The following is a 16,301-nucleotide window of genomic DNA, read 5'->3' on the forward strand; positions in this document are numbered from 1 at the left end:
TATTCAGGAGGTTGAGACAGGAGAATCGCTTGAACACAGGAGGTGGAGGTTGCAGTGAGTGAAGATCACACCACTGTATTCCAGTGTGGGCAACACAGCAAGACTCTGTCTAAAAAAAAAAAAAAAAAAAAAAAAAAACAACAGATTTTCAATGGAAACAAAACAACCTTCTACTGGAAGAAGATGCCATCTAAAACTTCCATAGCTGGAGAGGAGAAGTCAATTCAAAGCTTCAAAGGACAGGCTGACCCTCTTGTTAGGGGCTCATGAGGCTGATGACTTTAAGTTGAAGCCAGTGTTCATTTACCATTCAGAAAAATCCTCAGGCCCTTAAGAATTATACTAAATGTACTCTTCCTTTGCTCAGTAAATGAAATAACAAAGCCTGGATGACAGCATATCTACTTACAGCATGGTTCACTGAATAATTTAAGTCTACTGTTGAGACCTACTACTCAGAAAAAAGATTCCTTTCAAAATATTATTGCTCATTGACAACGTACCTGGTCACCCAAGAGCTCTGGTGGAGATATACAAGGAGATGAATGTTGTTTTCATGCCTGCTAACACAATATCCATTCTGCAGCGCATGGATCAAGGAGTCATCTCAACTTTCAAGGCTTATTATTTAAGAAATCTATTTCATGAAGCTACAGTTGCCACAGATAGTGATTCCTCTGATAGATGTTGGCAAAGTAAGTTGAAACCCTCTGGAAAGGAGTCACCATTCTAGATGTCACTAAGAACATTTGTGATTCATGGGAGAAGGTCAAAATATCAGCATCAATAGGAGTTTGGAAGAAGCTGATTTCAGCACTCATGGATAACTTTTAGGGATTCAAAAATTCAGAGCAGGAAGTAACTGCTGATGTGGTAGAAACTGCAAGAGAATTAAAATTAGAAGTAGAGCCTGTTGTGTGACTAAAGTGCTGCAATCTCATGATCAAACTTGAACCAATGAGGAGTTGCTTCTTATGGATGAGCAAAGAAAGTGGTTTCTTGAAATGAAATCTATTCGTGGTGAAGATGTTGTGAACATTGTCAAAATGACTACAAATAATTTAGAATATTCCATAAACATAGTTGCTAAAGCAGATACAAGGTTTGAGAGAACTGAATCCAATTTTGACAGTTCTGCTGTGGGTACAATGCTATTAAAGAGCATCGTGTGCTATAGAGAAATCTGTTGTGAAAGCAAAAGCCAACTGGTGCAGCAAACTTCATTGTTGTCTTATTTGAAGAAATTGCCTCAGCCACTCAAACTCAGCAGCTGTCAACATCAAGGCAAGATCCTCTACCAACAAAAGGACTATGACACATTGAAGGCTCAGATGATACCAGCAAAAAGACCATGACACATTGAAGGCTCAGATGATCAAGATAGCATTTTATAAAAATAAAGTATTTTTGTAATTAAGGTATGTATACTGGTTTTTTTAAAGACATAAGGCTATTGGAAAGGAAAATAAATCTCGGGACCCCAAAATCACTAAGCCAAAGGGAAAAGACAAGCTGGAGACTGTTAGGCAAATCTGCCATCCATTTTATTCCTAAATAAGACAGCTACAAAGATAAAAAGCTACATACTCCCCTCACAATTTGCCCACAAGGAAATTGCTTTTAGACAAAGGACAGACAGAACTCAAAGTCACACTTCTGTTCACCTAGGACAAATGCATATCTGATTGCTTTCTCTGCCCTATTGTTTCACTAAGCCCGACAAAGGCATAAGTGACTATTCCTCTACCCTCCTCTCACATATAAATTGTGTCTTCAGTAAGAGGCTAAGAGGCTCAAAAGAATGTAACCATTTTTCTCTTATCTACCTATAACCTGGAAGCCCCCTGCCCCGCTTCAATAGGTTCTGCCTTTCTGGATGGAACTAATGTATACCTTACACATATTGATTGATGTCTCCCTAAAATATGTAAAACCAAACTGTGCTCCAACCACCTTGCGCACATGTCATCAGGACTTCCTGAGGCTGTCTCATGGGTGCATCCTTAACCCTGGCAAAATAAACTTTCTAAACTGATTGAGATCTGTCTCAGATACTTTTGCATTCACAGACACTTAATAAACTATAGTATAGGGTAAATGTAACTTTTATAAGCACTGGGCAATCAAAAAATTCATGAGACTGACTTCATTGCGGTGGTCTGGAACCAAACCCACAATATCTCAGAAGCATGTCTGTGCTTCCAGTCTTTCTCTTAAAGATCCAAGACCAGGTCCAAGTACAAGAATGGAAAAGAGAAGAAAAGGGAGCAAAAAGTAAAATAAGCTTCCAGCTGAACAAGCCTCTTTCAAGCACCAGTCCCAAAAGTCTTCCACCCAGTGACTTTCACTTTAACTGACCATTCCACAAAGGAGCATGGGAAAAGGTGTTTTTTATTAGACTCATTTTATTACACTTCCATTTTTTTTTAAACAAAGAAGAAAAAAATTTTAATGAGTCAAAATTTCCCAACATAACTGTCTTTGAAAATAACAAGTATAAAAGTTACAAGCAAATACTTACATGGTTAAAAATCTAATTTTTGTAAATGTAAGTAAACTTTTATTTCTTAATGTTCTACAGTATCTCGATACCCATCTCTGTAAGGTGAAGTTGTAAGAGTAAGGCTCCTACTCTCTTCCCTGCCCTTTCATGGTCCTCATACTTTATCTCTAGGTTTATTTTTATACTGTAAAGTTTATTAAGATTCATATTATCTCCCTTAAATACAAACAAGTCACTTATGTTTTGACCACAGAATGACTCTAAAATCTAAAAATCAATAAAAATTATTATTTTTACTATAATTATGTTCTGTGCTTTCCAAGTAGACGACAACGAATACATCTCCTTCGGTGTTTGTCCAATAACACGATCTCTAGGCCAATTAAAAGAGAATTCCGGGCCAGGCACGGTGGCTCGCACCTGTAATCCCAGCACTTTGGGAGACCAAGGCAGGAAGATCACAAAGTCAAGAGATCGAGACTATCCTGGCTAACATGGTGAAACTCTGTCCCTACTAAAAATATAAAAATCAGGGGGGCGTGGTGGCATGTGCCTGTAATTCCAGCTACACAGGAGGCTGAAGCAGGACAATCACTCAAATCCCGGAGGCAGACATTACAGTAAGATGATATAGCACCACTGCACTCCAGCCTGGAGACACAGCAAGACTCCATCTCAATTTAAAAAAAAAAAAAAAAAAGAGAGAGAGAATTCTTCAGCCAGGCACAGTGGCTCACACGTGTAATCCCAGCACTTTGGGAGGCTGAGGTGGGCGAATCACAGCAGGCCAGGAGTTCAAGACCAGCCTGACCAAGATAGCAAAACCCCATCTCTACTAAAAATAGAAAAAGATTAGCCAGGTGTGGCAGTGCACGCCTGTATTACCAGCCACTCTGGATGCTGAGACGAGAGAATTCCTTGAACCCATGAGGCAGAGGCTGCAGTGAGCCAAGACTGCACCACTGCACTCCAGCCTGAGCCACAGAGCAAGACTCTGTCACAAAAAGAAAAAAAAAAAAAAAAAAAGGAAATTTTTCTAGTAGCAATATCAAATATATGCACTTTTCTTATGCTGAATCAATTGCTTAAAAATCATGCTTCATTTTACTGTACTTGGTTACTCTTCCCTGAACTTTTAATATAACTTTTAGGGTTGGAATTTTACTTGTTTTCATTCTTCTTGTTTAAAATGAAAAATGTATCTCAATGAGTTTAAGTTTTCCACTCACTTCATCATGGCTTTATTAAAAGGAATTTCCTTTTCTTCCTGGAAAATGCTCTCTTCGTCAGCCATGGGTTCTGAAACTTCCATTATTTGTGTGTGTGTGTGTGTGTGTGTGTGTGTGTGTCTGTGTGTGTATTGACTCTACTACTCACTAGGTCCTATGAATTTGTTTTTCTTGATTTTCTTCCTTATTTATTGGAGAAAGCCTTCAAGAAATTTCCAAAGGGTATATAGAATGTAGTACTAATCACTTGAATACCTAAAAATAATCTTTTTCTGTCTTCAGGGCTGACAATTTGCTTAGGTATCAAATTCTACATACAAATAGCCTTCCCTCACAATTCTTAGGACATCATTCATTGTCTTTTAGGATCTACTCTTGATACCTGATTAAACACCATTCTTGTTTACCTTAAATATCCTTCTGTTTACAGGTGATGTCCTTCCCCCACCATGGATGCATTTACGTGATCAAAAATTATACAAGGTTATTTCCAGGTAAGGCAAGTTTATTTTCCAAGGATGACAAAACCCAAATACCAAAACATGCCACAATCAGCACAAGAAAGGAAGCCGATTTTGAATGTAAATGCAAAAATATACTGGTTTAGCCAAACAAATGACACCAAGCCCCCACCCATATTCTAAAATATGGGAGTCAAAAAGACAAAACAACTGTGTTTGCCACACAATTCAATTAGCATATATCCTGAAGAGTGACATGAATCTAAGTTCCCTCATGATTCATTTAGCTTGAGCTTCTCACCACAGGAAATGTGCCTGGAAGAGTTTGAGTATGCACTGTTCAAGCAACAGGACCCCTAAAGGCAAGCATTCTGGTGATGAACTGAATATAAAGAAAACTACTGAATAAAACATATAACAACATGTATTTTTTAATGAGTTAATGTCTTTAACATATAAAAAGCCATGTAAATTTAATATGAAAAAAAGAATGCTCCAAAAGAAAAATGAACTGTTTTATAATTCACAGAAGAACAAACATAAATGGCCAAAACATTTTTTTAAATATTCAACATCACTGAGGGAATATAAATTAAATAACTTATTATTCTTCATTGGCAAAGATAAAACAGATAAACACTGTGTTGTAATATGTTAGAGAAACAAACATTTATAGCCACTGTAAATAAGAGAATGAACAAAACATTCATAAATCAATTAGCTAATATTAATCCTAACTGACCAATTCTGCTGAAACAGTAAGCAAACTTTTAAGGATTATATCCTATGATAATTAATCAATCAAATTATTAAGAACAAGGAAGCTCATTAAATGTTCGTTATTTATTAAAAGCTAGAAAAAAAATCTAAATTTTTATAAGTTTTTAGTCTAAGTCACACAAAAATTATTCCAAATTTTGAATTAAGACAGCAGTCTTTATTACCAAATCTCTATCATTTTAAACAGTAGATAAAAATTCTCATCTGGGAATCAATTTGAAAGTTGGTACTAAAAAGGGCTTATTTCAAATTTCTAAAATACATTTAAATTTATATAATTTACTACTTAAATGTAATCAGCCATGTCCATAATCATGTTAATAGCACTCAAAAAGCCTTTTGAGATTTTGAAATGCAAAAAAAAAAAAAAAACAGGTCAATAGACTGAAAGCAATTAACTCCAGGAAGAGATTTTAAACAATAAACCAATGTATAAATGAGCAAACACAGCTCACAGCTACAGTATCAAACGATTCAGTGACCACCCAAGTACATAACAGCTGAGAAGGAAAAAATCAGTTTTCTACAACACCTTACGAAAAAAATTTAAATAAGTGACCACACACATTCTCAATCCATGCTGAGAAGAGTGAAAATAACAGAGAAAAAAAAATCTAAAAATGAAGAAAAAGTAAAAATTGCCAAATGGGAATGTAATGTGATTGACAGTATTCAGAAAACTAATGATAGTAAAAGCTGAGGCAAGAAAATCAGCATTACTTGGAGAAAGGAAATCACCATTAAAGAAAAGAATTACATACAAAAAAATGAAAAAATACAGAAAGGAAAGAAATACAGAAACTTGTATCTAATAATTAAACCCTTCATGTAAAACACTGAAAATAAATATTTAAAGATGGATCATTAAGTACAGACAATTTTGAAATAAAGACTGAAAAGCCAGGTGTGGTGGCACACATCTGTAATCCCAGCTGCTCAGAAGGCTGATGTGGGAGGATCACTTGAGGCCAAGAGTTGAAGACCAGCCTGAGCAATACAGTGAGCTCCCATCTCTAAAATAATTTATTTCATGTTAGCTGAGTGTGTTGGCACATTCTGGTAGTCCCATTTACTCGGGAGGGTAAGGGAGGAAGATTGCTTGAGCCAAGGAGTTTGAGGCTGCAGTGAGCTATGATCACGGCAATGCACTCCTAACTAGGTAACAGAGACTTCATTAACACTGGAGCCAAGACCCGCTGCTTGTAACCCCCTCACCACCGAGAATCGGCACTCCATGCCCCTTCCTAGTGATACTACCTCTGCAACCAGCAGAGCTGCCGTGCCCAGTGTATTCCATCCCAGACCTGAGAATCAACCTACCCCATGGCTCCTACTCCCAGGAAAGCTGCACAACAGCAACAACAAATACCCACAGCTTAGGCCACAAAGCCAATCACAGACACCACTGATATCAAATAGAGCTGAAGAAATCACTGGAAATTTATACTACCACTACTGCACTAACTCAGAACCAAAAATCAAAGCCTACTCAACCAACATGATAGGACACAACTAGCAGGAAAAATGTTATCCCTAATTAACAAAGTTAACATCAAATCTGAAGAGTTGATTGTCCCACTAGATTCACAGAAACCAAGGTAAAGACACAAGAAACATGAAAAAGCCAGAAAATATGAAACTGCCAAAGGAAGACAGTAATCCTCAGTGACAGACCCTAATGAAAAAGATAACTATGATATGCCTGAAAAAGAATTCAAAATAATGATCCTTACAAAACTCAATGAGATACAAGAGAATACATAGACAATTCAACCCAATCAAGAAAACAGTATGTGATCTACAAGAAAAATTATATGAAGTGATAAATATTGGGGAAAAAAATCTTGGAGTTGAAGAATTCAATGAATGAAATTTTTTAAAATGTAGTACAATTGAGAGCACTAACAATAAACTAGATGAAGCAGAAGAAAAAAAATCTACATTAGAAGACAGATCTTCTGAATTAATCTAGTCAGACAAAAAAGAAAGGAAAAAAAAGAATGAAGAAAGCCTACAGAAATTATGGGAAATTATTAAGCAAACAACAGCCACATTATGGAAGTCCCAAAAGGAGAAGATACAGGAAAGGGCATAGAAAACATGTTTAATGAAATGATAGCTGAAAAGTCTGGGGAAAGATATGGACATCCAGATTCATAAAGCTTAAAGGCCAAATAGACTGAACCCAAAAATATCTTCTCTGAAGCAGAATATAGTCAAACTGTCAAAAGTCAAAGCCAGAATTCTAAAAACAAGCAAGACAAGTGTCAAGTCACATATAAGGGAATCCCCACTAGACTAACAGGATTTCTCAGGAGAAACCATGCAGTCCAGAGAGACTAAGATGATATATTCAAAGTGATGAAAGGTGTGGGGGGATGGAGGGAATAATAGCCAAGAATATCATACACAGCAAGGCTATCCTTCAGAGATGAAAGAGAAATATACACATTCCCAGACTAGAAAACTGAGGAAATTCATCATGACTAGACCAAACTTACAAGAAATGCTTAAGGAAGTAAAAGGATGGTAACTACCATCTGGAAGTAAAAGGATGGTAACTACCATCATGAAAACACACAAAGTATAAAACTCACTGATACAGCAGATACATATGAGAAAGTGAAAGGAATCAAAGCTTATCACCACAAAAAGAAACCCACAAAACTGTAAAAATATTAATAAAGGAACAAAGCATATATAAAACAACCAGAAAACAATTGACAAAATGATAAGAGTAAGCCCTTACTTGTAAATAATAACTTTAAATAGAAAGTTTTAATTCACCAATTAAAAGATAGGCTGGATAAATAAACTGAATAAATTATTTTGAAAAAGATGTAAACATACTACCTACAAGAAGCTCACTTCAGCTGTAAAGACACACATACACTGAAAGTGAAAAGATGCCACAGGTATGCCACGCAAATGGAAATTCAAAATGAGCAGCAGTAGCTATATTTATATCAGCTAAGACAAGCTTTAAGTCAAAATAGTAAAAAGAGACAATGAAGGTCATTATGTAATGATAAATGGATCAAAACTGCAAGAGGATATAACAGTTGTAAATATATTTGTACCTAACACAGGAACACCCGATATATATTTAAAATTATTATACCTAAGGAGAGAAACAGACTCCAATACATGTATGAGCCCGGAGGATATTATGTTAAGGGAAATAAGATAGGCAAAGAAAAATAAGTACCACATGTTCTCACTCACATGTGGAAGCTAAAAAATTTGATCTCACAGAAGTAGGGCATAGAATAGTAGTTATAAGAGACTAGGGAGGGCAGAGAGATTACAAGGTAGGACAACTTTGGTTAAAGGATATAAAACTATTCTAATTTGATCATTACACACTGTATTTAAATATTGCTCAATGCCCCATAGATACAATTATTATGTGTCAATGAAAAATAAAATAAAAATCCAAAATGTAAAGAGACCTAAATAAAAATAAAGTTTCTACATTTCTTTACAAAAATAAAATGATGGCCAGGCACGGTGGCTCATGCCTGTAATCCCAGCACTTTGGGAGGCCGAGGCAGGTGAATCACAAGGTCAGGAGTTCAAGACCAACCTGACCAACATGGTGAAACCCCATCTCTACTAAAACTACAAAAGTTAGCCAGGTGTAGTGGTGCACATCTGTAATCCCAGCTACTCAGGAGGCTGAGGCAGGAGAATCACTTGAACCCAGGAGGCAGAGGCTGCAGTGAGCCAAGATCACGCAACTGCACTGTAGCCTGGGTGACAGAGCAAGACTCTGCCTCAAAAAAAAAAAATAAATAAAATAAAATATAAAATGATGACATCAGTAGACTAGAATAAGTCACATGTATGTATACCCAAAGCAACTACTAGGAAAATTATATAAAATATAGTCAAAAATACTATATATATTAATCTGGCCGAACGTGGTGGCTCCTGCTGTAATTCCAACACTTTGGGAGGCCAAGGCAGGTGGATCACTTGAGGTCAGGAGTTCGAGAGCAGTCTGATCGACATGGCAAAATCCAGTCTCTATAAAAATACAAAAATTAGCCAGGCGTGGTGACGTGCGCCTGTAGTCCTAGCTACTAGGGAAGCTGAGGCAGGAGAACTGCTTATATCTGGGAGGCAGAGGCTGCAGTAAGCCGAGATCACACTGCTGCACTCCAGCCTGAGTGACAGAGCAAGACTCTGTCTCAAAAGAAAAAACAAAACAAAACAAAAAAACATATAAGAAGCAAGGTGGAATCTGAAAAAATGTTCTAGTATACATAGGAAGGCAAAAAGAAAGAATGGGAGAAGTGAGAAATAGAGGAAAATAAACAGAAAACAATGAATAAAATGGAAGAAAAGCTATAACATATTCATAATTAAATGAAAATTGTTGAAATATACCATTTAAAGGGGCAAAGTTGGGCAGAGTACATAAAAACACGGGAAGGTAATCCTTTGAAAGCAAAAGCGTGAAAAATATATAACATGGAATATTAATAAAAAGCAGAAGGAGCTGTATTAATATCAGATAAGGTGAATTTCAGAGCAAAGAAAATTACTAAACATGAGAAAAGATACTATATAATGATCAAAGGAGCAATCTACTAGGAAGACATAGGAATCCTGTAAATACAAACAACCAAAAACAGAGTCTCGAATACATAAAGCAAAACTGATAGAGCTGGAAAAAAAATTGATATATCCACAACTATATGTGGGGATTTCAAAAGCCCTATCTCAACAATTGATAAAAGTACTAGTGGCCAGCCACGGTGGCTCACGCCTGTAATCCCAACACTTTGGGAGGCCGAGGCAGGTGGATCATCTGAAGTCGGGAGTTCGAGACCAGCCTGACCAACATGGAGAAACCCCACCTCTACTAAAAAAATATTTAAACATTAGCTGGGCATGATGGCGCATGCCTGTAATCCCATCTACTTGGGAAGCTGAGGCAGGAGAATCACTTGAACCTGGGAGGCAGAGGTTGCGGTGAGCCGAGATCACACCACTGCATTCCAGCCTGGGCAACAGCAGCAAAACTCCGTCTCAAAAAAAGTACTAGTGAGAAAATCATCAAGAATATAGAAAATCTGAACGACACACTCAACAAAATCAAATTAAAACATACAAATACTCCACCAGAAAAAAGTGCCCATTGAATATTCACTAAGATAGACCACGTCCTGAGCCATGAAACAAATCTCAACATATTTCAAAGAGTTAAATCAATATAGAACATGTTATCTAACCATAATTGAATCAAACTATTAATCAATAACAGAAAGATAATGAGAAAATCTCTAAGCACACTTCTAAATAATCCATGGGTCAAGAAGAAGTTACAAAGAAAGTCTAAAACTCATAAAACTGAATGAAAATAAAAAGACAACACATCAAAATATGTTTGATGCAGCTAAAGCCAAGAGGAAAAAGAAACTCATATCACTACATGCTTACATTAGGAAAAAATGTCTTAAATAAATGATCTAAGTTCTTATCTCAAGAAAGGAAAAAAGCAAATAAACCTAAGCAGGTAGATGGAAGGAAATCATAAAGATAAGACACAAAATTGAAAGTAGGAAAATAGTAGAGAAAATCCATAAAAGAACTGATTCTTTGAAAACAGATGAATAAAATTAATAAACCTATAGGAAGAATAACAAAAATAGAGAAAAGACACAAATCACAAATGCCAGGAATGAAAAACTAACAAAAATAGAGAAAAGACACAAATCACAAACACCAGGAATGAAAAAAAAAGACATCACCACAAATCCTGCATCTACTAAAAGATTAAAAAGGTAATACTATAAACAACTTTAGACTTACGAATCTAAGAAACAAGCCAATTCCTCGAAAACCACACACTACCAAAATACAACCCATGTGAAATGGATAATATGAACTGTCCTATAACAATGTTAAAAATTGAATTCATAATTTTAAAGCTCCCCCCAATTCCAAAACAATTATCTAGGCCTAACTGGTTTAAGTGGAGAATTCAAAATTCTCTAGGCCTAACTGGTTGGGTGGAGAATTCAAGTAAACTTTTAAAAAAGAATTGTCAGGCGCAGCGGCTCACACCTGTAATCCCAGCACTTTGGGAGGCCAAGGCAGGAGGATCACGAAGTCAGGAGTTTGAGACAAGCCTGGCCAACATAGTGAAACCCTGTCTCTACTAAAAATACAAAAATTAGCTGGGTGTGGTGGCACGTGCCCGTAGTCCCAGCTACTTGGGAGGCTGACGCAGGAGAATTGCTTGAACCTTGGAGGCGGAGGTTTCAGTGAGCCGAGACCATGCCATTGCACTCCAGCCTGGGTGACCGAGAGAGAGACTCTGTCTCAAAAAAAAAAAAAAAAAAAAAAAAGTATTACACTCATTTTCATAATCTATTAAAAAAAAGATGAGAAAATGCTTCCCATTTTATAAGGCAAATATAAACTGAAACTAAAACCAGACAGAAAAAGATTATTGCAGACCATCTTCTCTCACAAATACAGACATAAAATACCTACACAAAAATTAGCATATCAAATTCAACCATATATAAAAATAATTATGTATCCTAAAAATGTGGGAGTTATTCCACATGTGCAACCCGGTTCAACATTCAAAAATAAAGCAATGCAAACAATCACATCAACAAGCTAAAGAAGAAAAATAATATGAACATATCAATTGAGGCAGAAAAAAAATTAGACAAAATCCAACATTATTTCATGAAGGGAAACTTTCCCAACAATCAAAAAATGACAGCTAAAATTATTCACAATGATAGAAGACTAAATGCTTTACACCTAAGACTAGTAACAAGGCAAAGAGATCCACTCTCCCCACTCTTTCTCAACATACTACTGGAAGTTCTAGCTAGTACAACGCCATAAGAAAAAGAAATAAAAAGCACACATACTGGAAACAAACAAAATATAACTGTTCCTACTTGCTAATGACATTATTATCTGCATAGAAAATCACAAAGAATCTACAAAAACCTCCTGGGAAAAAATAACAAGAGTGAACCCTAGAAGAAAACCTAGGCCATACCATTCAGGACATAGGCATGGGCAAGACACTGTTGGTGGGAGTTCAACCATTGTGGAAGACAGTGTGGTGATTCCTCAAGGATCTAGAACTAGAAATACCATTTGACCCAGCAATCCCATTACTGGGTATATACCCAAAGGATTATAAATCATGCTACTATAAAGACACATGCACGCGTATGTTTACTGTGGCACTATTCACAATAGCAAAGACTTGGAATCAATCCAAATGCCCATCAATGGTAGACTGGATTAAGAAGATATGGCACAAATACACCATGGAATACTATGCAGTCATAAAAAATGATGAGTTCATGTCCTTTGTAGGGACACGGATGAAGCTGGAAACCATTATTCTGAGCAAACTATCACAAGGACAGAAAACCAAACACTGCATGTTCTCACTCATAGGTGGGAATTGAACAATGAGAACACTTGGACACAGGGCGGGAAACATACACCAGGGCCTGTCGTGGGGTAGGGGCATGGGGGAGGGAATAGCATTAGGATAAACCTAATGTAAATAACGAGTTAATGGGTGCAGCAAACCAACATGGCACATGTATATATATGTAACACACCTGCACGTTGTGCACATGTGCCCTAGAACTTAAAGTATAATATAAAATATAATAATAACAGAGTGAAATAGTCACAGGATACAAGATTGACACACAAAAATCAAGTTGTTTATAAATGCTAACAATTAACATGTGAAAACAGAAATTAAAATACTCCAAAGAAATTATAATTACTCCTAAGACAATTACTTAACAAAACGTAAACAAGTTATATACTCAAAAGTATAAAATGTTGATGAAAGAAATCAAAGACAACCTAAATAAATGGAGACACATTTTGTGTTCATAGAAGACTCGACATACTGAAGATGTTAATTTTCCCTAAATCGATATATAAGTTTAATGTAATTCCTATCATAATCCCATCAAAGTTTTTTCTTTTTGTAGACATAGGGAAGCTTATTCTAATTTGTAGTGCTTTTCTCACTTCATGATCACAATAATTTAAGAAAATAATAATTTGTAGAACCGCTACTTCTAGAACAGCTAAACAATCTTATAAACAAGGAAATGCAAATGTAAACCACAGGAGATTATCACTACAGGACCATCAAAATGGCTAAAATTTAAAAACAGTGACAACAACAAAGACTGATAAGACTATGGAGAAAGTGAATCATTCATACATTGCTGATGATAATGTAAAATTGTACAGATACTCTGGAAAACAGTTTATCAGTTTCTTTAAAAAATTAAACACACAATTACCATAATGGCACAGCAATTATGCTCTTGGGCATTTATTCCAGAGAAATGAGAACATGTGTTCACACAAAATTCTGTACATAAATGTTCACGGAAGCTTTATTTTTAATAGCCCAAAACTGGAGACAACTCAGATGTCCTTCAATGGGTGACTATTAAACTGGTACATCCACACCATGGAATACTCTTATCAATAAAGAGCTAATAACTACTAATGAATGCAACAACGTGGATGAATCTTCATGGAATTATGTTTGAGTAAAAAAAACCAATACCAAAAGATTACATATTGTAATTCATCCATATAAAGGACTCACTCTACTTAATATTAAAGTCTACATATAACTACAATAATAAATACAGTGTGGTACTGTAGATGGACAAAAACATAGATCAATAGAACAGAATACAGAAAGCAGAAATGGACCAAGCAAATAATGGCTCACAGATTTTTTAGAAGCTTAAAAGTATAATTCAATATAGGAAATATAACCTTTTCAACAAATAGTGATGGAGCATTTGGACATTCATAGGCAAAAAAATAAACTTCCACTTAAACCTCACAGCATATATAAAAACTAAAAAATGTATCACAGGCCTAAATATAAAACATAAAACTTAAAAAAAAATAGAAGAAAATCTTTAGAATCTAAGGCTAGGATTGACATCAAAAGCAAGATCCCTAACATTAGATACACTGCACCTCATCAAAATTAAAAACTTTTGCTATGCAAAAGAGCCTGTTAAGAGGATGAACAGATAAACTACAAACCATAAGGAAAACACTCAACGCTTGACAGTAAAACTACAAATAATCCAATTAGAAAATGACAGAAGGCAGGAATGGACATTTCATGGAAGACGACACACAGATGGCAAATAAGCACACGAAATGGTGTTCAACATATTAGCCAACAAGGAAATGCAAATGTAAACCACAGGAGATTATCACTACAGGACCATCAAAATGGCTAAAATTTAAAAACAGTGACAACAACAAAGACTGATAAGACTATGGAGAAAGTGAATCATTCATACATTGCTGATGATAATGTAAAATTGTACAGATACTCTGGAAAACAGTTTACCAGTTTCTTTAAAAAATTAAACACACAATTACCATAATGGCATAGCAATTATGCTCTTGGGCATTTATTCCAGAGAAATGAGAACATGTGTTCACACAAAATTCTGTACATAAATGTTCACGGAAGCTTTATTTTTAATAGCCCAAAACTGGAGACAACTCAGATGTCCTTCAATGGGTGACTATTAAACTGGTACATCCACACCATGGAATACTCTTATCAATAAAGAGCTAATAACTACTAATGAATGCAACAACGTGGATGAATCTTCATGGAATTATGTTTGAGTAAAAAAAACCAATACCAAAAGATTACATATTGTAATTCATCCATTTAACATTCTTAAAATGTCAAAACAATAGAAAGAACAAATCAGTGGTTGCCATGGGATAGAGAAAGAGGTAGAGAATATGGGAGAGAGCTGGTTGAGGTTATAAAAGGGGAAGCAACACAAGGAATTTTATGGTAATAGAACTGTTATGTGTCTTGACTGGTGTAGTAGATACATGAAACCGTATGTGAGGAAAAAAAGAAGAGAACTAAACACTAAACAAACACACAAGTTCAACTGCAGAAATCTTAACAAAATCAATGGATGTTATCAATGTTAATATTCTAATTTTAATAGTGTACTATAAGTTTACAACCTCTTACCATTGGGGGTAACTAGATAAAGGATACACAGGATCTGTCTGTATTATTACTTGCAACTACCTTTGAATCTACAATTATCTCAAAATAAAAAGTTTAATTTTAAATAACTAAAATGAAGAAACAGAAATGATACCATACACTATTGTAAAAGTTCAGTAAGGTATGCCATACTAAATTCGTATGTACCTAGAAATTCCAATCTAAAATTTCAGATTCCCAGAATTAAAACATCAATTATAGAACTTTTTTCTAACTATATAAATCATACCCTACAAAGCCCCTAAATTTTATATTTAATAAATTTTTTCTTAATCTGATATATATCTTCTCAATTAATCTTACCCTCTTATAACAGATAAACTAAAGCTAAGTTGCAAGCTCTATCAAATTCTAGCAAATTCTGAATGAGTAAAGTCTAAAATTACCAAATATTTAAATTTAACTTCAAGGATACATTTACTGTAATTATCACATCATGATGTAAATTATTGCATATATAAGTATAATCAAAGCTAGAGCTCTACTTAAGAATTTACTATGAAGCACTAAATTACTAGTTTATATTAAATTCCTCAATTTAAAACATTAATATAATCTTAATCTAACAACGTTAAATTACAAGTCAGAATACTAAAAATGATAGAAATCCTTACCAAGAGTAAATTACACCAATAAGCCTTAATAAAATATATCTAATATCTTAATATATATTATATATACATATTAAAGGTAAAATATATCATAATGTACCAAAAACAAATCATTTGAAAAAAAATTCCATAAAGAACCAAAGGCAACATATTTTTAGTTAGAATTCATTCACAGGATTGAAAGACAAACATAATATATATACATATAAATGTAAATGTCATTAAAACTATCATTCTTACCATTCACTATACAGGTTTCCCTGTTCCAACTGTATTGTCTACTTAAAGATGTTCTCATTACCCATATGTAAGTACTCCCTCTAAAACGCATAAAATTCTCTCAATGAGATTGTTAAAAGATCTACAGTACTTTATGGTTTGAGCAGAACTATGACATGCCGAAAGAATGTTTCTCACTGTGTGGTTCTGTCACGACCTACATACTGAGTTTACTATTTTAAATAAATGGTAGTGACACTTCACAGTGTATAGCATTTTAGTATCAATACATCTTCAAAAAAATTTAAATCTCTATATATTACCATCATTTGACAAAAGGATGAATAGGCAAGCAAGAGTTCATTCAAAACTATACCCAACTGGATCAAGAGGTCA

The 16,301-nt window shown here is 35.0% G+C and overlaps 1 protein-coding gene and 1 long non-coding RNA gene across 3 annotated transcripts in view; one reads left to right on the forward strand and one right to left on the reverse strand.

Moving 5' to 3' along the window:
* The window catches only part of SUPT3H (SPT3 homolog, SAGA and STAGA complex component), a 541,480-nt gene that overhangs the window by 364,494 nt on the left and 160,685 nt on the right, over positions 1-16,301 (reverse strand).
* The window catches only part of LOC129059947 (uncharacterized), a 47,792-nt gene that overhangs the window by 20,525 nt on the left and 10,966 nt on the right, over positions 1-16,301 (forward strand). Inside the window, exons 2-3 of one of the 2 annotated variants that reach the window (XR_008526194.2) lie at positions 4,163-4,226; positions 15,941-15,993. This is a non-coding gene — a long non-coding RNA (uncharacterized LOC129059947). The remainder of the gene's footprint in view (positions 1-4,162; positions 4,227-15,940; positions 15,994-16,301) is intronic. The other variant, XR_008526193.2, reaches the window with a different exon arrangement.

This window comes from Pongo abelii, chromosome 5 (assembly GCF_028885655.2).
Source record: "Pongo abelii isolate AG06213 chromosome 5, NHGRI_mPonAbe1-v2.0_pri, whole genome shotgun sequence".
NCBI classification, from domain to species: Eukaryota; Metazoa; Chordata; class Mammalia; order Primates; family Hominidae; genus Pongo; species Pongo abelii.